The sequence below is a fragment of the Dendrobates tinctorius genome, unplaced genomic scaffold, assembly GCF_039654945.1.
Source record: "Dendrobates tinctorius isolate UK_male_01 unplaced genomic scaffold, ASM3965494v1 ptg000051l, whole genome shotgun sequence".
Lineage (NCBI taxonomy): Eukaryota > Metazoa > Chordata > Amphibia > Anura > Dendrobatidae > Dendrobates > Dendrobates tinctorius.
In genome coordinates, this window is record NW_027361719.1 from 26,029,825 (window position 1) to 26,056,078 (window position 26,254).

The 26,254-nt window shown below is 43.8% G+C and overlaps 1 protein-coding gene across 4 annotated transcripts in view; it reads left to right on the plus strand.

Annotated features, from left to right (window-relative positions):
• LOC141091343 (17-beta-hydroxysteroid dehydrogenase type 6-like) overlaps window positions 1–26,254 on the plus strand; it is a 265,988-nt gene that overhangs the window by 20,593 nt on the left and 219,141 nt on the right. The window lies entirely within an intron of this gene.

Consider the following 26,254-nt stretch of genomic DNA (forward strand, 5'->3'; position numbering starts at 1 on the left):
ATGCTATTCGGTGATGCTGTGATTTGGGAAGAGATTTTTAACGTGTGACGGATGGCAACTCGAAAAATGTAAGAGGCTGTTCTTGTCTGTGGGCTTTGTATATAAATCTAGGTCAAGACTCCCATCGGCCTCTATGTTGATAAATGTTTCTAGAAAATTAATACTGGTCATGCTCGTATTCACAGTAAGGGCTCATCCCCATTTGCGATTAAAAAAACGGTCCGATTTCAGGACCAAAATAACGGCCGAGTGCTATGCAAGTGTCATGCGAGTGTAATGCGATTTCCGTGCTATTTTTCCGTATGACACCCATATGACATGCGTATGCAATCCGTATGCAAAGTGATTTTAACATGAGGTTTGACATAGAGCAGTTCTTTCCATGTAAAAACTCTTGTTAAAATAGCATTGTAAACTAACACTGTACACATCGTTCTAAAAAAAAAACAATCTTCAAAACACACACACATATATATACTATGGTCCCTCTCTAGTCTAATAAAATATGCCCTCAATCACTTGCTTTCCCTCTCTGGTTGCGAAATTTGCGCAGGAGCCCACGCAAATTTCTTCTACGAATTAACCACTTAATTTAACACTTACATCTCCCAAATTTGACACACATACCCTAATCTAATTATTAGTCAGGGACATGTAAAAATAAAAAAGAAATCAAATGGTTTACTCAGTGGTTCTCAGTGAAGAGGTATTTGGAAAACCTATAACAAATACCTGTGTGAGTTGCTGAATTGTAGGTTGCTGAGTGCTTTCTACCTGTTCAATTTTTGGGGGGCTTGGGGGCTTGTTTAACCTATTTTTTCTCTCTACAGGGTTAATCTCTTATTTTACTATCTGTTTTTAAGGGTTAACTATATTGCATTTAAATCTTGAGGTGTAACTATATTCATAAGGGGTTAATTAAGGGTGGGAGTTCATACAGTAATTAAGGGTTTATAAGGGGCAGCTGGTTTTGGCTCAACTCCTTTTGGAAGTACATTGAGCAGCAAGGTGGTGTGCTGGTGAAAGGGAAAAAAAAAAAACTCTTTTAAATCTTCTGCCTGAGCGAACTGTGGTAAGTGTGTGACTTGAGATTCAGTGACTTTGGATTCTGGGAGTTTCCAAGGGAGGTCTTACTGAATTGCTGTTATATTATATTAATACTTTTTTTTTTTTTAATTTATTTTTGCTTATCTTATTGTCTGGTGCAATCCCCATTAGGATGTGCTTCACTATTGCCAATGCCATCCAGTGCACGTCTTGCCGCATGTATGGAATCCTTGAACAGCCGGTCGAGGGTGCATACTGCTGTGCAAGATGTGAGCACATTGTGCATTTGGAAGCCCAGATACTGGATCTAAATGTGCAGCTGGCAACACTGAGATCCATAGACAATATGGAAAGGAGTCTTCTGCTCACTGAGCAGACGCTCAATGGGATAGATGAGGGGGGGATGCTAGGTTGGAGCTGCAGGACAGTGAAGCAGCTAGCTGGGTGACAGTTAGAAGGCGGGGTAGAGGGAAGAGCACCAGGGAGGCGAGTCCTGATCTGGCACACCCCAATAAGTTTGCTAAGTTGGCAGATGAGGGGAGTGTTAGTGCAGGAGTAGCACTGCTGCAGCAAGGCATGTCCTCTGAAAGCCGGAGGAGTGTCTGCTCCAGTAAGGGGGGAAATAGGAGAGCAGGGCAGGCCAGACAGGTTCTGGTAGTGGGAGACTCAATTATTAGGGGAACAGATAGGGCAATCTGTCACAAAGACAGGGATCGTCGAACGGTGTGCTGCCTACCTGGCGCTCGAGTCCGACACATCGCTGATCGGGTTGACAGATTACTGGGAGGGGCTGGTGAGGATCCAGCGGTCATGGTGCACATTGGCACAAATGACAAAGTTAGAGGTAGGTGGAAGGTCCTTAAAGATGATTTCAGGGAATTAGGCTGTAAGCTTAAAGCAAGGACCTCCAAGGTGGCATTTTTGGAAATACTTCCTGTACCACGTGCCACGCCAGAGAGGCAACGGGAGATTAGGGAGGTTAATAAGTGGCTCAGGAATTGGTGCAGGAAGGAGGGGTTTGGGTTCCTGCAGAACTGGGCTGACTTCTCAGTTGGCTACAGGTTCTTCGCTAGGGATGGGCTGTACCTCAATGGGGAGGGTGCAGCTGTGTTGGGGGAGAAAATGGCTAGAAGGTTGGAGGAGTGTTTAAACTAGGGACGGGGGGAGGGTATTCCTTTTATAGGAGGGGAAAACAGTGCAGATAGAGACCTGGGCACAAATGATGACATTGGGGGTGGGGGTGGCATGGGGGGTGGGGTTAGAACAGTTAATAATTTAAGAAAGAATAGAGGTACAGAGAGATACATAAAGTGCATGTACACTAATGCCAGAAGCCTTGCCAACAAAATGGAGGAATTGGAGTTAATGTTGTTGGAACATAATTATGACATGGTGGGGATATCTGAGACATGGCTGGATGAGAGCCATGACTGGGCTGTTAATTTACAGGGCTATAGTCTGTTCAGAAATGACCGAACAAATAAGCGAGGGGAGGCGTGTGTTTATATGTAAAATCATCCTTAAAACCCATCCTGCGTGATAATATATATGAATCTAATGAAAATGTAGAGTCCCTGTGGGTAGAGATAAGGGGAGGGGGGAAAAATAATAAATTACTGATAGGGGTTTGTTATAAGTCTCCAAAAATAATGGAAGCAACAGAGAATATCCTCATAAAGCAAATAGATGAAGCTGCGACTCAAGGAGAAGTCATTATTATGGGGGACTTCAACTACCCTGAAATACATTGGGGAACAGAAACCTGCAGTTCCAGCAAAGGTAATAGTAGTCAAAAACCTATGAGAGACAATTACCTTTCACAACTGGTTCAGGACCCAACAAGAGGGGGGCACTGCTAGACCTAATATTAACCAACAGGCCGGACCACATATCAAATGTAAGGGTTGGGGGTCACTTGGGTAACAGTGATCACAAATTAATAAGTTTTCATGTATCCTTTAATAAGATGTGTGGTAGAGGGGTTACAAGGACACTAAGCTTCAGGAAAGCAAATTTCCAACAGATGAGAGATGATCTTGGTGCAATTAACTGGGACGATATCCTGAGACATAAAAATACACAAAGAAAATGGGAGACGTTTATTAGCATCCTGAATAGGACCTGTGCACAATATATACCGTATGGGAATAAACATGCGAGAAATAGGAAGAAACCACTAGGGCTAAATAGAGCTATAAGGGGCGCAATAAGGGACAAAAATAAAGCATTTAGCGAATTAAAGCAAGTAGGTAGTGATGAGGCATTAACTAAATACAGAAGATTAAATAAATTCTGTAAAAAGCAAATCAAGACAGCAAAGATTGAGACAGAGAGACTCATTGCCAGAGAAAGTAAAAATAATCCCAAAATATTCTTACATAAATAGTAAGAAACTAAAAAATGATGGTGTTGACCCCCTTAAAAATAGTCTGGGTGAAATGGTGGATGAGTATGAGGAAAAAGCCAATATGCTAAATGACTTTTTTTCAACAGTGTTTACACAAGAAAATCCCATGACGGATAACATGATCAGGGATAAAAATTCTCTGTTAAATGTCACCTGCTTAACCCAGCAGGAAGTACAGCGGCGTCTAAAAATCACTAAAATTGACAAATCCCCGGGCCCGGATGGGATACACCCCCGAGTACTGCAGGAATTAAGCACAGTCATAGATAGACCATTATTTTTAATCTTTAAAGATTCCATAATAACAGGGTCTGTACCACAGGACTGGCGTATAGCAAATGTGGTGCCAATATTCAAAAAGGGGACAAAAACTGAACTTGGAAATTATAGGCCAGTAAGTTTAACCTCAACTGTGGGTAAAATCCTGGAGGGTTTTCTAAGAGATACTATACTGGAGTATCTGGAGAAGAATAACCTCATGACCCAATAACAACATGGGTTTACAAGAGACCGTTCCTGTCAGACTAATCTGATAAGCTTTTATGAAGAGGTAAGTTCCGGACTGGACCAAGGGAATGCAGTGGACGTGGTGTACATGGACTTTTCAAAATCTTTTGATACAGTGCCACACAAAAGGTTGATACATAAAATGAGAACAATGGGGATAGGGGAAAATATGTGTAGGTGGGTTAAGAGCTGGCTCAGGGATAGGAAACAAAGGGTGGTTATTAATGGAGCACACTCGGACTGGGTCACAGTTAGCAGTGGGGTACCACAGGGGTCAGTTTTGGGCCCACTTCTTTTTAACATATTTATTAATGACCTTGTAGCGGGCATAGAGAGTAGAATTTCAATATTTGCAGATGACACTAAACTCTGCAGGGTAATCAATACAGAGGAGGACAATTTTATATTACAGGAGGATTTATGTAAACTAGAAGCTTGGGCTGATAAATGGCAAATGAGCTTTAAAGGGGATAAATGTAAGGTCATGCACTTGGGTAGAACGAACAAGATGTATAATTATGTGCTTAATTGTAAAACACTGGGCAAAACAGTCACAGAAAAAGACCTGGGTGTATGGGTGGACGACAAACTCACATTTAGCGGCCAGTGTCAGGCAGCTGCTGCAAAGGCAAATAAAATAATGGGATGCATTAAAAGAGGCATAGATGCTCATGAGGGGAACATAATTTTACCTCTATACAAGTCACTAGTGCGACCACACTTAGAATACTGTGTACAGTTCTGGTCTCCGGTGTATAAGAAAGACATAGCTGAACTGGAGCGGGTGCAGAGAAGAGCAACCAAGGTTATTAGGGAACTAGGGGGTCTGCAATACCAAGACAGATTATTACATTTGGGGTTATTTAGTTTGGAGAATCGAAGGCTTTGGGGTGATCTTATTACAATGTATAAATATATGCGGGGACAATACCAAGAGCTTTCTAATGATCTTTTTACTCTTAGACCTGTGACGGGGACAAGGGGGCATCCTCTACGTCTGGAGGAAAGAAGGTTTAAGCATACTCACAGACGCAGATTCTATACTGTAAGAGCAGTGAGACTATGGAACTCTCTGCCATATGATGTTGTAATGAGTGATTCACTACTAAAATTTAAGAAGGGACTGGATGCCTTTCTTGAAAAGTATAATATTACAGGGTATATACACTAGTTTTCTTAATATTGCGTTGATCCAGGGAGCTAGTCTGATTGCCGTATGTGGAGTCGGGAAGGAATTTTTTTCCCCAATGTGAAGCTTACTGTTTGCCACATGGGGTTTTTTTTGCCTTCCTCTGGATCAACATGTTAGGGCAAGTTAGGATAGGATATGGGTTGAACTAGATGGACTTAAAGTCTCCCTTCAACCTTAATAACTATGTTACTATGTTACTATATGTAAACCATGTCTTATATCCTGTCAGCTTATAACCCTTATAACTTCCTAACAAAAAAAAATTTTGTTTCTAAAATTGTGCTGATGTAAAGTAGACATGTGGGAAATGTTATTTAGTAACCATTTTGTGTCACATAATTCTCTGGTTTAATAGAATAAAAATTCAAAATTTGAAAATTGTGAAATTTTCAGAATTTTTGCCAAATTTCTGATTATTTCACAAATAAATGCAAAAATTATCAACCTAAATTTACCACTAACATGAAGTGCAATATGTCACGAAAAAACAGTCTCAGAATCGCAAGGATCCGTTGAAGCGTTCCTGAGTTATTACCTCATAAAGGGACAGTGGTCAGAATTGCAAAAAATGGCCTGGTCATTAAGGTCAAAATAGGCTGGGTCATGAAGGGGTTAAAAGACTTTAATGTCTGTGTGTATTTTTTAACCATTTAATAGTCTAGGGTTAATAATGGATCGGTGTCTTATTGACACCTCTCCATTATTAATCAGCTTAATGTCACCTTCCAATCGCAAGGTGACATAAAACCAATAATATTAACCCATTCGCCACCGCTACAGGGCAATGGGAATAGAGAGGCTAAGTGCCAGAAAAGGCACATCTTATCAGATGCGCCTTTTCTGGGGTGGCTGGAGGCAAGTTTTTTAGCCGGGGGGTCTAAAACAATGGTCCCTCTCTAGGCTAATAAAATCTGCCCTCAATCACTGGCTTTCCCTCTCTAGTTGCGAAATTTGCGCGGGAGCCCATGCAATTTTTTCCGGGAATTAACCCTTGAATTTAAGAGCTACAGCTCACAAATTTGAAAAACATACACTACTAACATTTTTAGTCAGGGACATATAAAAAAATAGGGATATGCAATGGTTTACTATATGTAAATGATGTCTCATATCCTGTCGGGTTCTGAAATGATTTGACAGAAGCCAGCAAATGAATTACCGGCTTTTGTTCTATCTTACTGTGCCCCCCAAAAAAATAAAAGATATATATATATATATACTAGCTGAAGACATAGTAACTAACTGTGGTTAGTTGTAGCAAATTATAATTATCCTCCATCCCATAGTCCCGTGCCCATATACCCATCACACATCCTCCATCCCATAGTCCCATGCCCATATACCCATCACACATCCTCCATCCCATAGTACCATGCCCATACACCCATCATACATATTCGCCATCCCATAGTCGAGTGCCCATATACCCATCAACATATCCGCCATCCCATAGGCCCGTGCCCATATACCCATCATACATATCCTCCATCCCATAGTCCAGTGCCCATATACCCATCACACATCCTCCATCCCATAGTCCCATGCCCATATACCCATCATACATATTCTCCATCCCATAGTCCCATGCCCATATACCCATCATACATATTCGCCATCCCATAGTCGAGTGCCCATATACCCATCACACATCCTTCATCTCATAGTCCCATGCCCATATACCCATCATACATATCCTCCATCACATAGTCCCGTGCCCATGTACCCATCATACATATCCGCCATCTCATAGTCCCGTGCCCATATACCCGTCATACATATCCTCCATCCCATAGTCCAATGCTCATATACCCATCACACATCCTCCATCCCATAGTCCCGTGCCCATATACCCGTCAAACATATCCTCCATCCCATAGTCAAGTGCCCATATACCCATCACACATCCTCCATCCCATAGTCCCGTGCCCATATACATATCCGCCATCCCATAGTCCCGTGCCCATATACCCGTCAAACATATCCTCCATCCCATAGTCCAGTGCCCATATACCCATCACACATCCTCCATCCCATAGTCAACCATTATGACATCATAATGAGCGGCGGCGGGGCTATGTATGACGGGTGTGCATGTGTGTGTATGTCCGGGATAGGCATCCGCACCGTCGCAGCTACAGCCACAAAATTTGGCAAAGTCACACGTCTGGACCCCGAGAGCGTCCTAAGCTATGTTGTGAGGCAAAATTTTAACCCCGCGTGTTCCAATTCACCAAGCAATTTTGCCTCTATCAACATACTGGGGAAAAAGTGTGTGCGCGTCAAGCCCCGCCCCTCATTATGATGTCATAATGCCCTATTTGCATACTGGGGAAACAGTGTGTGCGTATCAAGCCCCGCCCCTCATTATGATGTCACAATGGTTGCCATGGCGACCCTGATGTCGTCATAGGTTGCAAGCCCTGCCGCCACTCATTATGATGTCATAATGGTTGACTATGAGATGGAGGATGTGTGATGGGTATATGGGCACTGGTCTGTTGGGATGGAGGATATGTATGACGGGTATATGGGCACGGGACTATGGGATGGCGGATATGTATATGGGCACGGGACTATGGGATGGAGGATGTGTGATGGGTATATGGGCACGGGACTATGGGATGGAGGATGTGTGATGGGTATATGGGCAATGGACTATGGGATGGAGGATATGTATGACGGGTATATGGGCACGGGACTATGGGATGGAGGATATGTATGATGGGTATATGGGCACAGAACTATGGGATGGCAGATATGTATGATGGGTATATGGGCATGGGACTATGGGATGGAGAATATGTATGATGGGTATATGGGCACTGGACTATGGGATGGAGGATGTGTGATGGGTATATGGGCACGGGACTATGGGATGAAGAATATGTATGATGGGTATATGGGCATGGGACTATGGGATGGTGGATATGTATGATGGGTATATGGGCACGGGACTATGGGATGGAGGATATGTATGATGGGTATATGGGCACGGGACTATGGGATGGAGGATATGTATATGGGCACGGGACTATGGGATGGAGGATGTGTATGACAGGTATATGGACACGGGACTATGAGATGGCGGATATGTATGATGGGTATATGGGCACAGGACTATGGGATGGAGGATATGTATGACTGGTATATGGGCACGGGACTATGGGATGGCAGATATGTATGATGGGTATATGGGCATGGGACTATGGGATGGAGAATATGTATGATGGGTATATGGGCATGGGACTATGGGATGAAGAATATGTATGACGGGTATATGGACATGGGACTATGGGATGGTGGATATGTATGATGGGTATATGGGCATGGTACTATGGGATGGAGGATATGTATGACGGGTATATGGGCACGGGACTATGGAATGGCGGATATGTATATGGGCACGGGACTATGGGATGGAGGATGGGTGATGGGTATATGGGCACTGGACTATGGGATGGAGGATATGTATGAAAGGTATATGGGCACGGGACTATGAGATGGCGGATATGTATGATGGGTATATGGGCACAGGACTATGGGATGGAGGATATGTATGATGGGTATATGGGCATGGGACTATGGGATGGAGGATGTGTGATGGGTATATGGGCACTCAACTATGGGATGGCGAATATGTATGATGGGTATATGGGCATGGGACTATGGGATGGAGAATAATTATAATTTGTTATAACTATCCACAGTTAGTTACTATGCCCGGGCAGCGCCGGTCTCTTCAGCTAGTATATATATATAAATATCTATGTCTTCAATCTAATATATAAAGCTGAAGTGTGTGTATGTATGTGTGTGTGTGTATGTATGTGTGTGTGTGTGTGTCCGGGATTGGCATCCGCACCGTCGCAGCTACAGCCACAAAATTTGGCACAGTCACACGTCTGGACCCCGAGAGCGTCCTAAGCTATGTTGTGAGGCAAAATTTTAACCCCGCGCGTTCCAATTCACCAAACAATTTTGCCCCTATCTACATACTGGGGAAAAAGTGTGTGTCAAGCCCCGCCCCTCATTATGATGTCATAATGCCCCTATCTACATAATGGGGAAACAGTGTGTGTGCATCAAGCCCCGCCCCTCATTATGATATCACAATGGTTGCCATGGCGACGCTGATGTCATCATAGGTTGCAAGCCCCGCCGCTAATTATGATGTCATAATGGTTGACTATGGAATGGAGGATGTGTGATGGGTATATGGGCACTGGACTATGGGATGGAGGATATATATGACGGGCATATGGGCACGGGACTATGGGATGGCGGATATGTATATGGACATGGAACTATGGGATGGAGGATGTGTGATGGGTATATGGGCACTGGACTATGGGATGGAGGATATGTATGACGGGTATATGGGCACGTGACTATGGGATGGCGGATATGTATGATGGGTATATGGGCATGGGACTATGGGATGGAGGATATGTATGATGGGTATATGGGCATGGGACTATGGGATGGAGGATGTGTGATGGGTATATGGGCACTCGACTATGGGATCGCAAATATGTATGATGGATATATGGGCATGGGACTATGGGATGGAGAATATGTATGACGGGTATATGGGCACGGGACTATGGGATGGCGGATATGTATGATGGGTATATGGGCACGGGACTATGGGATGGAGGATAATTATAATTTGTTATAACTTTCCACAATTAGTTACTATGCCTGGGCAGCGCCGGGCTCTTCAGCTAGTATATTATATATATATTATTTTATGTGTATATATATATTATTTACATATATCTTCAAAATATATTACATATATTTACTATATTTACAGTATATATATTCTTTATATATTACATGTGTGTGTGTATGTATATATATATATATATATATGTATCTATATATATTTTAGCTATATCTCCCTATTCCCTACTGGACACATGCTTTGGCAAAACTAATGTTTATTTGGTCCTGCCAATGAAGTTTCTTTGAGAGAGATATATATATATATATATATATATATATATATATAATATATATCTCAATGTGTGTCACTGACATATGAATGTATTCTATGTGTATATACAGTTGACACCCCTGCAATTCTGTCAGATAATACTCAGTTTCTTCCTGAAAATGATTGCAAACACAAATTCTTTGGTATTATTATCTTCATTTAATTTGCCTTAAATGAAAAAACACAAAAAGAATTGTCCTAAAGCCAAATTGGATATAATTCCACACCAAACATAAAAAAGAGGGTGGACAAAAGTATTGGCACTGTTCGAAAAATCATGTGATGCTTCTCTAATTTGTGTAATTAGCAGCACCTGTAACTTACCTGTGGCACTTAACAGGTGCTGGCAATAACTAAATCACACTTGCAGCCAGTTGACATGGATTAAAGTTGACTCAACCTCTGTTCTGTGTCATTGTTTGTACCACATTGAGCATGGAGAAAAGAAAGAAGACCAAAGAACTGTCTGAGGACTTGAGAAACCAAATTGTGAGGAAGCATGAGCAATCTCAAGGCTACAAAGGCTACATCTCCAAAGACCTGAATGTTCCTGTGTCTACCGTGCGCAATGTCATCAAGAAGTTTAAAGCCCATGGCACTGTGGCTAACCTCCCTAGATGTGGACCGAAAAGAAAAATTGACAAGACATTTCAACGCAAGATTGTGCGGACGTTGGATAAAGAACCTCGACTAACATCCAAACAAGTTCAAGCTGCCCTGCAGTCCGAGGGTACAATAGTGTCAACCCGTACTGTCCGTCGGCGTCGGAATGAAAAGGGACTGTATGGTAGGAGACCCAGGAAGACCCCACTTCTTACCCCGAGACATAAAAAAGCCAGGCAAAAAAGCCAGGCTGGAGTTTGCCAAAACTTACCTGAAAAAACCTAAAATGTTTTGGAAGAATATTCTCTGGTCAGATGAGACAAAAGTGTAGCTTTTTGGGCAAAGGCATCAACATAGAGTTTACAGGAGAAAAAAAGAGGCAGTCAAAGAAAAGAACACGGTCCCTACAGTCAAACATAGCGGAGGTTCCCTGATGTTTTGGGGTTGCTTTGCTGCCTCTGGCACTGGACTGCTTGACCGTGTGCACGGCATTATGAAGTCTGAAGACTACCAACAAATTTTGCAGCATAATGTAGGGCCCAGTGTGAGAAAGCTGGGTCTCCCTCAGAGATCATGGGTCTTCCAGCAGGACAATGACTCAAAACACACTTCAAAAATCACTAGAAAATGGTTTGAGAGAAAGCACTGGAGACTTCTAAGGTGGCCTGCAATGAGTCCAGACCTGAATCCCATAGAACACCTGTGGAGAGATCTAAAAATGGCAGTTCAGAGAAGTCACCCTTCAAATATCAGGGACCTGGAGCAGTTTGCCAAAGAAGAATGGTCTAAAATTCCAGCAGAGCATTGTAAGAAACTCATTGATGGTTACCGGAAGCGGTTGGTTGCAGTTATTTTGGCTAAAGGTTGTGCAACCAAGTATTAGGCTGAGGGTGCCAATACTTTTGTCTGGCCCATTTTTGGAGTTTTGTGTGAAATGATCAATGTTTTGCTTTTTGCTTCATTCTCTTTTGTGTTTTTTTCATTTAAGACAAATTAAATGAAGATAATAATACCAAAGAATTTGTGATTGCAATCATTTTCAGGAAGAAACTGCGTATTATCTGACAGAATTGCAGGGGTGTCAATACTTTTGGCCACAACTGTATCTAGTGTTTGTGAGCTGTCAGTGTGATTTTACTAAACCCGACAAATGAATTATCACCTAATCTACTATGTATCTCTCTATTAAACATAAACATATATATATGTGTCTCACTGACATATACATATATACACACACACACACCTATTCTATGTGTATACATGTATTATATCTTTTGCATTCTAACATGTCAGTGTGATTTTACTGTATAGCCGCATATGAATTGCCGGCTTTTCAAAGGACACCGGTGCATATAAATCGGACAGCACTCGGACAGCACTTGCACGGTGTGATTGCTGTCAGATTTTTACACGCACCCATTGACTTGCATTGGCGATTTTCACCCGAAAATCGCAGCAAATCGCAGAATGCTGCGATTTTTTTTTCTCAGTCCGTTTTCAGATGGGAAAAAAAAATCACAAGTGAGATGTCACCCATTGACTAACATTGGTCAGAGTGCAATTCTATTTTTAATCAGATTGCACTGGTCCGATTTTCTCTCCAGTGAGTATGAGCCCTTAAAGTCAAGTTGGGAACCGCAATGTTGATATCCAAAATAAATTCATCAAGGAGATTTCTATCACCCTTCCATATCATGAGCTGAGCACGTCATCAATATACCTTTTCCAAAAAAAGGAATGTGTTTGAAAAAGTCTATTGTTGTAAACGTGAGTATGCTCAAAAACAGCCATGAAAATATTGGCATATGGGGATGCCATATTAGAGCCCATGGCAGTCCCAGTGCACTGCTGGTAAAATTGGTCTGCAAACAAGAAGAAATTCCGGTGTAGGACAATTGATAACGAATCCAGACAGAGCTGAAGCTGTTGTTAAGAGTAATTAGTGTATCTAATCAAAAATTGACGTACAGCAGAGATCCTTCTGTTATGGTCGATACAAGTATAAAGACTATTGACGTCCAGTGCGACCAATGTGCAGCCAAGGGGAATAGGAGAAATAACACGCAACTTGGTTAAAAAATCTGTTGTGTCCCTTAAGTAGGAAGGGATATGGATGAGCAAAGGAGTAAGAATCCGATCAAGGGTTATTGAGAGAGGTGATAGGATGGAATTGATGGACTCCACAATCGGTTGTCCAGGTGGATTTGTTAGGTTTTTATGTACTTTAGGGAGTACATAAAAAACTGGTGTGATAGGATGTTGATTAGAGATGAGCGACTTTGCCTTTTTTAGGGTCAAGTAGGGTTTCATGAAACCCGACTTTCTCAAAAGTCGAGTCGAACGAAATCGGCCGACTATATGGAAAGGTCGGGGGTCCGACTGAAACACGAAACCCAATACAAGTCAATGGGGAAGCATAGTCGACAGGGAGTGGAGGAGAGTAAACACACCTACAGTGCCCATTTTAATGCCTACATCAATTCTTATTACTTAAGCTTGTCAACCTTAATTTACTTTATAATAATAGTTATGCATTGAAAACTGGGGTTTATTTGGCTAAAGTGGTGGGGGGGTAGGGCTGGCTCCAGGTTTTCGTGTGCCCCGGGCCAAAGAGTGTCAGTGCGCTCCTTTAACACATACCACAATTCATGATGCTCCGGTATGGCACAGAAATAGTGGTATAGTACAATGAAAAATACTTCACTGCTTACATGACATGACTGATATCTATTTTAAATTCTATAATAGCTCAAAAACTGGACAGTATATTACTCCATACAATATTATGGCCACCACATAGTGCACCATACAGAATGAGGCCCATATATTTCTCCATACTGAATAATTGGTCCCACATAATGTTCCATACAGCATACGATGAGCTCCACATAATGCTACAGTATATGATGGTCCCCATGGATGATGCTCCAGTGTCTTTTGGGCCCAAATAATGCTCCATATATAGTCTGCCCCATTTAGAATGCTCCAGTGTATAATGGCTCCATAGATGCTGCTCCAGTGTCTGATGTCCCCCATTTGGAATGCTCCAGTATATGATGGGCCTCATGTATGATGTTCCAGTGTCTTATGGGCCCAAATAATGCTCCATATATAATGGGCCCCATGTATAATGCTCCAGTGTATAATGGGCCCCGTAAATGCTGCTCCAGTGTCTGATCTGCCCCATTTAGAATGCTCCAGTATATGATGGGCCCCATGGATGATGCTCCAGTGTCTTATGGGCCCAAATAATGCTCTATAATGGGCCCCATATATAATGCTCCAGTGTATAATGGGCCCCGTTAATGCTGCTCCAGTGTCTGATCTGCCCCATTTAGAATGCTCCAGTATATGATGGGCCCCATGGATGATGCTCCAGTGTCTTATGGGCCCAAATAATGCTCCATATATAATGGGCCCCATGTATAATGCTCCAGTGTATAATGGGCCCCGTAAATGCTGCTCCAGTGTCTGATGTCCCCCATTTGGAATGCTCCAGTATATGATGGGCCTCATGGATGATGCTCCAGTTTATGATGGGCCCCATATATCATTCTCCAGTGTATAGTGCTCCTCAAAAATAGCTCCCAACCTTTAAAAAAATTAAAAACCTCTCCTCGCTGGGCACTGCTCTACTCTGGACTCCTCACCGTTACCACGGCACTGGCACAGGCCCCTCATAGTACGCCTGTGTGTCTGATGGCAAGTGGGCCCTCCCACTGGCAGAGACACTTTTGCGGACTATGAGGGGCCCTGTGCCAGTACTGTCGCCCATGAGTAGGCCCCCCAACCTGCTCAGGAACCGGCAATTTCATCTGCACCTTCCTCTGTATCACCGTGTAAGGTGATATAGTATGCGGGAAGGGGCACCTGAGTTTCATTAGGGTTAGATTCTGGGTCAGTATAGTGCGAGGGGAATGTAGTGCTGTGGGTGAATGTACCAGCAGAATCATCTAGCAGTGGCTGTGCATCAGTGTACTCCATCTCTGATTCATGTTGAACTGGGGAATTCAGGATTTGACTTGATAACCCAGGCATGGTATGTGATTAGAGCTCCATGGAGTAATCTGAAGTGTGGGCTGTCGCATCCTTAACTTTGGGTGGGGGTGAAGGACACAAGGAAAGGTGTTGTTCCTGACCAGAAGCCTTCACTTACGACTCAGTGCTTGCATTTTTTGAAACTTCAGAAGAGGAGGCGGTGCAGCTGGAGGCTGTTTCGGCAATGTAAGCCAAAACCAGTTCCTGATGCTCCAGCTTTAAAAGTGGTTTACCTACTCCCAGAAAAAGGGAACCTTCCAGGTCTTCCGGAGCCAGACCATGACGCAGGCTCAACACCTCCTGCCTTAGCTGCTATTGTGCTTTTGCACTACCAGCAGATGCACCACCACCACCATCAGTACAGGCTGGCCCCCCACACCCAAGTCCACGGACTATTCCACCATACTTCCTAAATTTTGTTAAAATGGACTCAAAATACCAGCAGATATATATGTTTAAACATTCTAAATCCCTGTATATATTTCAGGAGGCAGACACAGACGCTCTCAGGCCCAGTAAGGATTAGACAATAATATAAAAAGTTGAAAAAGGGTACAGTATCACCAGATACCAGGTATATATAGTATAATTTAAACATTGTAAATGTCCGTATATATTTCAGGAGGCAGACACAGATGCTCTCAGGCTCAGTATGGATTAGACCACAATATAAAAAGCAGTAAAAGGGTAATGGATCAGAAGCAAACAGCTGTATACAGTGTGGGGGTAATTTTTAAATCTACATATATAATTCAGGAGTAACACACAGACTCTCACAGGCTCAGTATGGATCACACCATAATATAAAAAGAAGATCCGCAATAAATAATCACACATGTGGGACAATGTTCCATGTGTCAATGATGCACTTACAGTGGTGGGTGGAGGAGAACTTGGTGGCACAAAGGGTACTATATCAACAGATACCAGGTATCTATAGTATAGTGAAAATAGAAAAAATATCCGTATGTATTTCAGGAGGCAGACAGATGCTCTCAGGCTCAGTATCGATTACACAAGAATATAAAAAGATTAAAAAGGGTACTATATCATTCCAATAGCAGGTATATATAGTCTAGTGAAAATATTATAAATCTCCGTATATATTTCAGGAGGCAGACACAGACGCTCACAGGCTCAGTATTGATTACACAAGAATCTAAAAAGGTGAAAAAGTGTACTGTATCATCCAGATAGCAGGTATATATAGTCTAGTGAAAATATTGTAAATCTCCGTATATATTTCAGGAGGCAGACACAGACGCTATCAGGCTCAGTATGGATTAGACCACAATATAAAAAGCAGTAAAAGGGTAATGGATAAGAAGTGAACAGCTGTATACAGTCTAGGGGTCATTGTAAATCTCCGTATATATTTCCAGAGTCAGAAGCAGACTCTCACAGGCTCAGTATTGATTAGCCCAGAATATAAAAGCAGTAAATGGGTAATGTCTCACAAGCGTACAGCTGTATACAGTGGTGGGGTAATCATAAATCTACAAATATATTTCAGCAGTAACAGACAGGAGTTCACAGGCTCAGTATGGATTACACCAGAATTTAAATAGCAAAAAAGGGTACCATAGCAGAAGCGTACAGCTGTATACAGTGTTGGGCTAATTTTAAATCTTGGTATATACTGTAGACGCTCACTCAGTATGGATTTGACCGTAATACAAAATGTCGAACAAAGGTACTGTATCACAAGATGGGAGGTGAATATACTATAGGGTAAAATTTTTATCTAAGTATATATTGAAGGAGTAAACCACACACGCTCACTCAGTATGGATTATACCGTAATAAAAAATTTAGAACAAAGGTACTGTATCAGCAGATACCAGGTGTATATAGTATAAGTTAAAATGTAAATATCCATATATATTTCCGGAGTGACATACAGATATTAAGCATGTATTTCTCCGTGATACCAGCCGGTACACGGTAGTGTGTGAGGAGTGTACAGCTCTATACGGTGTGGGAAATAATGAACGTTCGTTCACTGTGCATAAAAAAAGAATAAAAGTATTAGTGCTGTGTAAAAAGCAGTCTGCACAGCAGTGTACACACAGCAATACTGCTCTAAGGCAGGCTAATAATCAACGCTGCTGCACACAAGAAAATCCTTCCCTTGTCACTGCACACTAACTATACACAACAATTGCGTTCAGCACAAGCACATAAGAACTTCTGTTTACAGGCCTAACTGTCTCCCTAATGATAAACAGCATCAGCAACCTCTCCCTACTGTAAAGATGGGCAGAAGAAAAATGGCAGGCGGTGGTGAGGGCTTTTATACACAATCCGTATATACTTTATTTCAGGAGTTACCCTCAGATGCTCACTCAGTCAGTATGGATGTAACCGTAATCCAAAATGTAGAAAAAAGGTACTGTATTATCAGATACCAGGTGTATCCAGTCTAGGGGTCTAGGGGTAATTGGAAATCTCCGTCTATATTTCCAGAGTCAGACAAAGACACTCACAGGCTCAGTATGGATTACACAAGAATATAAAAAGCAGTAAAAGGGTAATGGATCAGAAGCGTACAGCTGCATACAGTGTTGGGGTCATTTTCAATCTCCTTATATTTTACCAGAGTCAGACACAAACTCTCACAGGCTCAGTATGGATTACACCAGAATATAAAAAGTAGAAAAGGGAAATGTATTCGAAGCGTACACCAGTATACAGTGTTGGTGTACTTTTAAGTCTTCGTATAGATTTCAGTCTCAGTAAGCCAGTCCAGACTCCCCTCTACAGGAAACTAGATGGATACAAGTACAGATGGAAAGTCGAATGATTGCCAAAATTTGTGAATTACTAATCACGGGAAAACCTCCCTGGAGAATTTGCAGAGGCGATGCTGACCCTCAATTACTTTGTCTGTGGAGACAGTGAAAACAGTTCTTTGTGAACAAAGGGTTGCTGGATCGCAGTAGAGTGGATCCCATCACCGTTACTTGTCTCCATCAAATTGTGATCCCAGAGAGGGATGTAGACATGGTCCTCACTGCCTATCATGATCTGTCTGGTCACTTTGGAGCGCAAAAGACAGATGCCACAGGCCGTAGGTGATTCTATTGAATTGGCATGAGAGGAGACATTGAAAAATGGTGGCAGGAATGTCACATGTCTGTGACTAGGAAAACTGTGTAAGATGATCATAAAGCACCACTGCATCCGATTGTGAGTCGACGTCCATTACAAATGGTAGCCATTGATCATCTGAAGGTAGAGCCCAGCAGGACAGGACACAGCTACATCTTAACTATCATCGATCAGTTCACCAAATTTGTAGTGGCCGTCCCTGTGAAGGATTTAACTGCCCAGACTACACAGCGGTGGAGCAGGGAGAGGTAAGTATTGGAAGTGCTGGGGCCCTGAGCAAGCGGGGGGGCCCACTCGTGGGCGCCGGTACTGGCACAGGGCCCCTCATAGTACGCCAGTGTGTCTGACGGTGAGTGGGCCCCCCCACCATCAGAGACCCTTTATTGTACTATGAGGGGCCCTGTGGCAGTGCCGTCGCCAAAGAGTGGGCCAACCCACCTGTTCAGGGCAACTGCACTTGCCCGGGTGCGCCAGGTGGTGACCCCGGCCCGGGGGGGGGCAGCCCAGTTAGGGACGTAGAAAAAATGGCATATGTTAATGTGTAGGCTGGACATTCAGCAGCTGCAAATGGAGGAATTGGAGAAGTACGAGGAAGAGGAGGACAAAAGCGAGCCATTTTTCTAGCAACCTATGTGTCATCAGAGGAAGGCGGGACAAAATCCTTTGAAACCCATGCATGGTTCATTTTAATGAAGGTTAGATCACCAACATTTTGGGTTGACAGACGGGTCCTTTTTTCTGTCAGGATTGATCCAGCAGCACTGAAGACTCTTTCAGATAGCACACTACCAGCAAGGCAAGCAAGCTCCTGTAAGGCATATTGTGCCAATTCAGGCCTGGTGTCCAGTTTACAGGCCCAATAGTCAAAGGGGAGTGACCTGTGAGGGAGAACATCGATATGGGAGGAGAAGTAGTTTTTAACCATAGTTGACAACTGCTATCTCTTGTCACTTGCAATCGATTCAGTATTACCAGTCGTGTGAGCGGTACTTGAGAAATCAGTCCACAACATGGTCATGAAACCCCTGTCTCCAACACCACTTAGGCTGGGTGCAACACGAACACTTCTTCCATTTGGCCCACTACGGCTCGTGGGAGAACCAGCACCGCTGCTGTGTGCTGGGAATGCCTCTAACAAACGGTTTACCAGAGTTGCTTGTTTGTTAGCCAATATTAGCTCTACGTTCTCCTGTGGCATGATGTTCTGTAATTTGCCTTTATAGCGTGGATCGAGGATGCTGGCCAACCAGTACTCGTCATCCTTCATCATTTTGGCAATGCGGGGGTCCCTTTTTAGGATCCGCAAGGCATAATCACACATGTGAGCCAATGTTCCAGGTGTCAATGATGCACTGCCAGTGGTGGGTGGAGAAGAACTTTCTGGCAAATCCACATCCCTCCAGTCCCGCACAAACCCTGTACCTGACCTTGGCACGCCAACATTTTTTCTTACCCCCTGAAAAGCATCCTCCTCCCCAAAATAATCATCCCCCTTATCCTCCTCCTCCTCTTCCGCTTCTTCCTCCACCTCGTCCAGGTCAGTTGCCCTCGCTGACAATGGCTGACTGTCATCAAAGCTTCCCTCCTTCTCTTCCTCCTCCTGTACTGCAGACACCTCATTCTTAATGTGTGTCAAAGTTTGCTTGAGCAGACGCATAAGTGGGATGCTCATGCTTATGATGGCGTTGTCTGCGCTTACCTGCCATGTGCATTCCTCAAAACACTGAATGACTTTACAGAGGTCTTTCAGCTTTGACCGCTGCACACCCGACAACTCCATGTCTGCCCTTAAACTGCCTGCCCGTGTATCCTCCCACAAATGCATTACAGTCTGCCTCTGTTCGCACAGTCTCTCAACCATGTGCATGGTGGAGTTCCACCTTGTTGCAATGTCTATGATTAGGCGGTGGTTGGGAAGGTGGAGCGATCCCTGCAGCTTCTGCATACGACTGGAGTCTACAGGCGAGTGACGGATGTGCGAGCACAGTCTTCGCACCTTATGGAGCAGGGCTGTTAACTCCGGATAATTATTTAAAATGCACTGCACCACCAGGTTCAAGGTGTGAGCCAGGCAAGGTATGTGTCTGAGTTTTGCAAGGGCTATGGCCGCCACAAAATTCCAGCCGTTATCACTGACTACCTTGCCTGGCTCAAGATGTAGACTGCCCAGCCATGACTCAGTTTCTTGCTGCAAGTAGTCAGCCAGTACCTCCGCGGTGTGTCTGTTGTCGCCCAAAGACATCATCTTTAAAATTTCCTGCTGCCGCTTACCACTAGCTGTTCGATAGTGGGACACCTCTTGTGCAACACTAGCATCTGCGGATGGAGTGGTCATGCGACTGCGCTCTGTCGACGAGCTTTCGTTTCTGGAGGAGGAGGGTTGAACGCCTGCAGCCAACTGTTTCCTATACCGTGGGCTAGGCAGCACTGTTCCACCGCCGCTGTCCCCTGTGGAGCCTGCATCCACCACATTAACCCAGTGCACAGTGATGGACACGTAACGGCCATGGCCATGCCTACTGGCCCATGCATCTGTTGTGAGGTGCACCTTTCCACTCACTGATTGTTTGAGTGCATGGACAATGCGGTCTTTCACATGCAGGTGGAGGGCAGGGATGGCTTTTCGAGAAAAGGAGTGGCGACTGGGTAGGTCATAGCGTGGGACAGTGTAGGCCATGAGGTCTCTGAATGCAGCGCTTTCAACCAAATGGAAGGGCATCATCTTTAATGAAATCAGTTTAGCAATGTAAGCGTTCAAAGCCAGTGTACGCGGATGAGAGGATGTCTACTTTCTTGTCCTACTCAGAGTGTCTGGTAGGGTGAGCTGGACTTGAGAGGTGCATATGGGGGAACTAGCGGTGGACATGATGGACTGAGAGTGGGTTGGTGATGGTGATGGTAGTGGTGGTGGTGGTGATGGCCTAGATTCAGTCTTATGTTGCAAAAACATTGTGATTTCCTGACTGCTTTGCCCTTGCAATGACACCTCAACATTTCTTTCTGGTGGTGTGCTAACCGGTGGGCTTACAGCAGTGTCGGACTGGGGTGCCAAGGGCCCACCTGTAACACTGATTTTGGGGGCCCACTTTTCACCTGCAAACAAATATTACACGACCCTGGTTAACAAATTTACCTATATCTCTATATAATAATAAATTGGGCAGTTTGGTTAATGAATGATGAGATGCTGCTTTTTTCTGAACAGAGTGAATAAAGTGAATTATGACAAGTCCTGCCCATACAGTAAGGTTGAGGGCCCTGATTTGCACAGGGGCCCTTGGTACGCAATGGGCCAGTCCGAGCCTGGCTTACAGGCTCGGACTGGCGTTGCTGCCTACCTTCAGTCGGAGCAGGTGCACATGTGATGCCTGATGTATTGTACTCCGTCCACGCTTGCAGGTGCATGGTGTTTAAATGTCTAAGCATGCACCTGGTCCTTCCACACTTCATACAGATAACCTTTGCCTCATCAGTAGGATTTTGTTAAAAAAAGTGCCACACTGCACTCTTCCTACTATGGTACAACTTTTCAGGGCTTACACGCTGTGCTAATTTGACCATCTGGCCAAGTTGTCCTGCAACACTTTTTGTTTTTCTAACATGTTTTTGGACTGATACGGGCCTGCCAGTTAACACCAGCTGCGATGTCGATACCTGCTGTGGATCCTCCTCCTCTTCTGAGTTATTGCCAGCGGCACCCTCTTCCCCCACTGGATGCCAATCCGGGTCAACAACTGGGTCATCCACCACCTGCTCTTCAATTTCATGTGCACCTTCCTCTGTGTCAGCGTGTAAGGTGGTATAGTATGCGGGAAGGGGCACCTGAGTTTCATCAGTCAGATTCTGGCTCAGTAGACTGGGAGCGCAATGTAGTGCTCTGGGTCAATGTACCAGCAGAATCATCTAGCAGTGGCTGTGCATCAGTGCACTCCATGTCAGATTTATCTTGGACTGGGGAATTCAGGATTTGACTTGGTAACCCAGGCATGGTATGTGAAAAGAGCTCCATGGAGTAATCTGAAGTGTGGGCTGCCGCATCCTTCACTTTTGGGGGGGTGAAGGGAACAAGGAAAGGTGTTGTTCCTGACCAGAAGCCTGTACTGACGACTCAGAGCTTTGATTTTTTGAAGAGGAGGCGATAGAGCTGGAGGCTGTTTTGGCAATGTAAGCCAAAACCTGTTCCTGATGATGCTCCAGCTTTAAAAGCGGTTTACCTTCTCCCAGAAAAGGGAACCTTCCAGGCCTTCTGGAGCCAGACGATGATGCAGGCTCAACATCTCCTGCCTTAGCTGCTATTGTGTTTTTGGCATAACCAGCAGATGCACCACCACCACTATCAGTAACAGCTGCTTACCCCCGCTCATGTCCGCGGACTCTTCCACCATACTTCCTCATGTTTGGGAAAATGTAACAAAATTCACAGCAGCTGTCATGATCCAGGACGGGGTTTCGTTTTGTCTCGTCCTGGTCAGACAGGGGGTTAATTGTTTCTGCCTCTCTCTGGCAGAGGGCGGCTATTTAATGCTCACTGGACCTAGGTCCGGTGTCAGTTATACTCCTGCCCTCGGCTGAGTTAAGTGACCTCTTGTATACGTGTGCCTTGTGCCTGATAACTTGTTGCTTGCTTGGTTATGATCCGGTTCTGTCCCTGTTACGAGTTCTGCCTGACCCTCTTGTACTGCACCGCCCTCTCGTGTATGACTCTCTGCTTGTGACTCAACTGCTCTTTGCTCGTCCCTTTGGTACCGCACCGCCCTCTTGTGTATGACCTTTGGCTCCGTCTGACCTCCCATCTGCTTCTCCCTCCTGTGCCTCGTTTGCCCGTACTGTGTATGACCTCCGGTTTGCCCGACTCTGAGTGTTCTACCTTCTCAGTAAGCAGGACGCTAAGCCCCGCCTCCTTGCGGTCACATGACCATAGGTCCTGTGCCTGCTTGCTAAAACTTCAGCGTTCAGGTCCTGTGCATCTGTACTTTCCAGCTGTTTCTGTCCCCAAGGCCCCTACAGTACGGGTGAGTCCTGCGCAGCGAAGGCGCTGTTAGGATCCTGACAGCAGCTATACGATACTGTTTGAGAAGCGCACAGCTCTATACGGTGTATGAAAATATGGAAATGTCCGTATATGTTTTAACGGACTCACACACACACACTTTGTCTCTGTATGTATTTGACTGTAATCCAAATAGCAGCTATACGATACTGTTTGAGAAACGCACAGTTCTATACGGTGTATGGAAATATGGAAATGTCCGTATATGTTTTAACGGACTCACACACACACTTAGTCTCTGTATGTATTTGACCGTAATCCAAATAGCAGCTATACGATACTGTTTGAGAAGCGCACAGCTCTATACGGTGTATGGAAATATGGAAATGTCCGTATATGTTTTAACAGACTCACATACACACTTTGTCTCTGTATGTATTTGACCGTAATCCAAATAGCAGCTATACGATACTGTATGAGAAGTGCACAGCTCTATACGGTGTATGGAAAAGTCCGTAAATGTTTTAATGGACTCACACACACACTTTGTCTCTGTATATGTTTGACCGTAATAGAAACAGCAGCTATACGATACTGTTTGAGAAGCTGACAGCTCTATATGGTGTATGTATGGAAAAATTGAAATCTCTGTTTATTTTTTTACGGAGTCTCACACACACACACTGTCTCTGTATAGATTTGACCACAATCCAAACAGCAGATATACAATACTGTTTGAGAAGCAGACAGCTCTATACGGTGTATGTATGGAAAAATTGAAATCTCCGTCTATTTTTTACGGAGTCTCACACACACACGCTGTCTCTGTATAGTTTTGACCGCAATCCAAAAGGCAGATTTATGATACTGTTTGAGAAGCGGACAGCTCTATATGGTGTATGTATGTAAAAATTGAAATCTCTGTCTATTTTTTTACGGAGTCTCACACACACACGCTGCCTCTGTGTAGATTTGACCACAATCCAAACAGCAGATATACAATACTGTTTGAGAAGCGGACAGCTCTATACGGTGTATGTATGGAAAAATTGAAATCTCCGTCTTTTTTTTACGGAGTCTCACACACACACGCTGTCTCTGTATAGATTTGACCGCAATCCAAACAGCAGATATACGATCCTGTTTGAGAAGCGGACAACTCTATACGGTGTATGTATGGAAAAAGTGAAATCTCTGTCTATTTTTTTATGAAGTCACACACAGATAGCATGTATTTGTCCGTGATACCAGCCGGTACACGGTAATGTGTGAGGAGCGTACACCTCTATACCGTATGTGAAAAAATGAACGCTCTGTAAAAAAGTAGGAGTGCTTTGAAAAATGCAGTCTACACAGCAGTGTGCACACAGCAATGCAGCTATCAGGTAGCCTTATAAGGCAGCCTAATAACCACCAGCGCTGCTGCACGCAAAAAAATCCTCCCCTCCCCTGTCAATGCACACTAAAGGCCCCGTCACACTAAGCGACTTGCCATCGATCCCGACATCGATATCAAGGTGTCAGGATCTCTAGTAAGTCGCTATGTGATCGCTGGTGAGCTGTCACACAGACAGCTTCACCAGCGATCAGCACATATGTGGATCTATCGTTTAACTGTGATTGAACGATAGACACATAGTGAGTTTTATCCATTATGACTCTTGCCCCGCCTTTATCGGCGGGCTTGATGATAATTCGTTTATTATCCAGCAAAGACCTAATGGCATCACTCTCCAATGGAGACAAATTCCTATGGACATGCATTGACCCCTTATTGATATATTTTTGAGAAGAAGTTGAATATCTTTATTCACTAATGATATGTAAGTTTCAATAGGATGATATGTTCGAGGAGGCAGGAAACTACTAGGTCTATGATGGCCTAATTCTTTAAGTCTAAATTGAGAAGTCTAAATTGATTTTTATGGTGAATACGAGCATGATCAGTATTAATTTTCTAGATACAGTTATCACCATAGAGGCCAATGGGAGTCTTGACATAGATTTATATACAAAGCCCACAGACAAGATCAGCCTCTTACATTTTTCAAGTTGCCATCCGTCACACGTTAAAAAATCTCTTCCCAAATCACAGCATCACCGAATAGCACGGATTGTATCCAATACTTCCAACAGATTAGACATGATGAGATGTCTCTTAAATTTTTACAGAGAGGCTACCCCCTCAACTTTCATGCCCTGATTTCACTGTGAGTCCGGCAGTCACTTTAACCAGGAGTGATAATAAATTGAGAGTGCCTTTCATTACCACATATCATCCCTTTACATGCATCATTAGGGATAGCATTTTTAGGCATTGGCATGTGCTGAGCAAATCTTAGGCTACTTTCACATTAGCATTTTTTAGCGCTGTGCTTCGTGCGCACTAGAAACGCATGCAAAAACGCATCATGCGTTTTGTATGCATTTGCTTTTTTTGCGCATGCGTTTTAACCAGTTTGTAACCATGTTAACTCATGCGATTTTAAACGCAGGCATGCACTTGCCGATGCGCACGCCAGCGTTCCCATAGACTGTAATGTGATTTTTTTTTGTGCATTCAGTGTGCATTTGTGCGCATGCATTTTTTGACATGGGTTGGATGCACAAAAAATGCAACAGGGTGCGTCCGGCGCTCCTAGGCGCATACTACAAAAAAACGCATGCGCACAAAAACGCATACAAACGCGTGCAAACGCTAGACCATGCGCCCCCATGTTAAATATAGGGGCTCAGGACGCATGCGCATGTACGCACATGATGCTCTGCGCTAAAAAACGATAGTGTGAAACCAGCCTTACCCAGACATGCTGGAGTTCCAACATTTACCTGTTACATGTTATAAGAGACCTCCTAATCTTAAGATCCAGCTTATCAGGGCTGAGAAGGGGCACTTTCCCGTGCCTTCACTGTTTGCAGTGCTCCAGCTAAACTAAGGGTGACACATTCATACATCCCAGATCTGGTAAAAGATACCAGGTAAAAGGCTTCTATACATGTGAATCTTCATACATAGTTTATCTCATTAAATGTCCATGCGGTCTCTGTTATGTTGGTGAGACAACCCAACATATCCGGGACTGTATATCACAGCACAAGTCTACTATCCACTGTAAAAGTTCATTATTGTCTATTTCTGTGCATTTTTTAGCTGCTGGTCATAATATTTCACAACTGAAATATCAGATAATTGATTGTATTCCTCCTCTCAGGAGAGGTGGTGATAGGATCAAAAAATTAAAATTAAGGGGGGCGTACTGGATATTTACTGTACAGGCACTGGACCCATGGGGGATGAATAGAGAATACGAGGTTACCTTTTGACATCCTATATATTCCATTTTCTTTGTATTCATA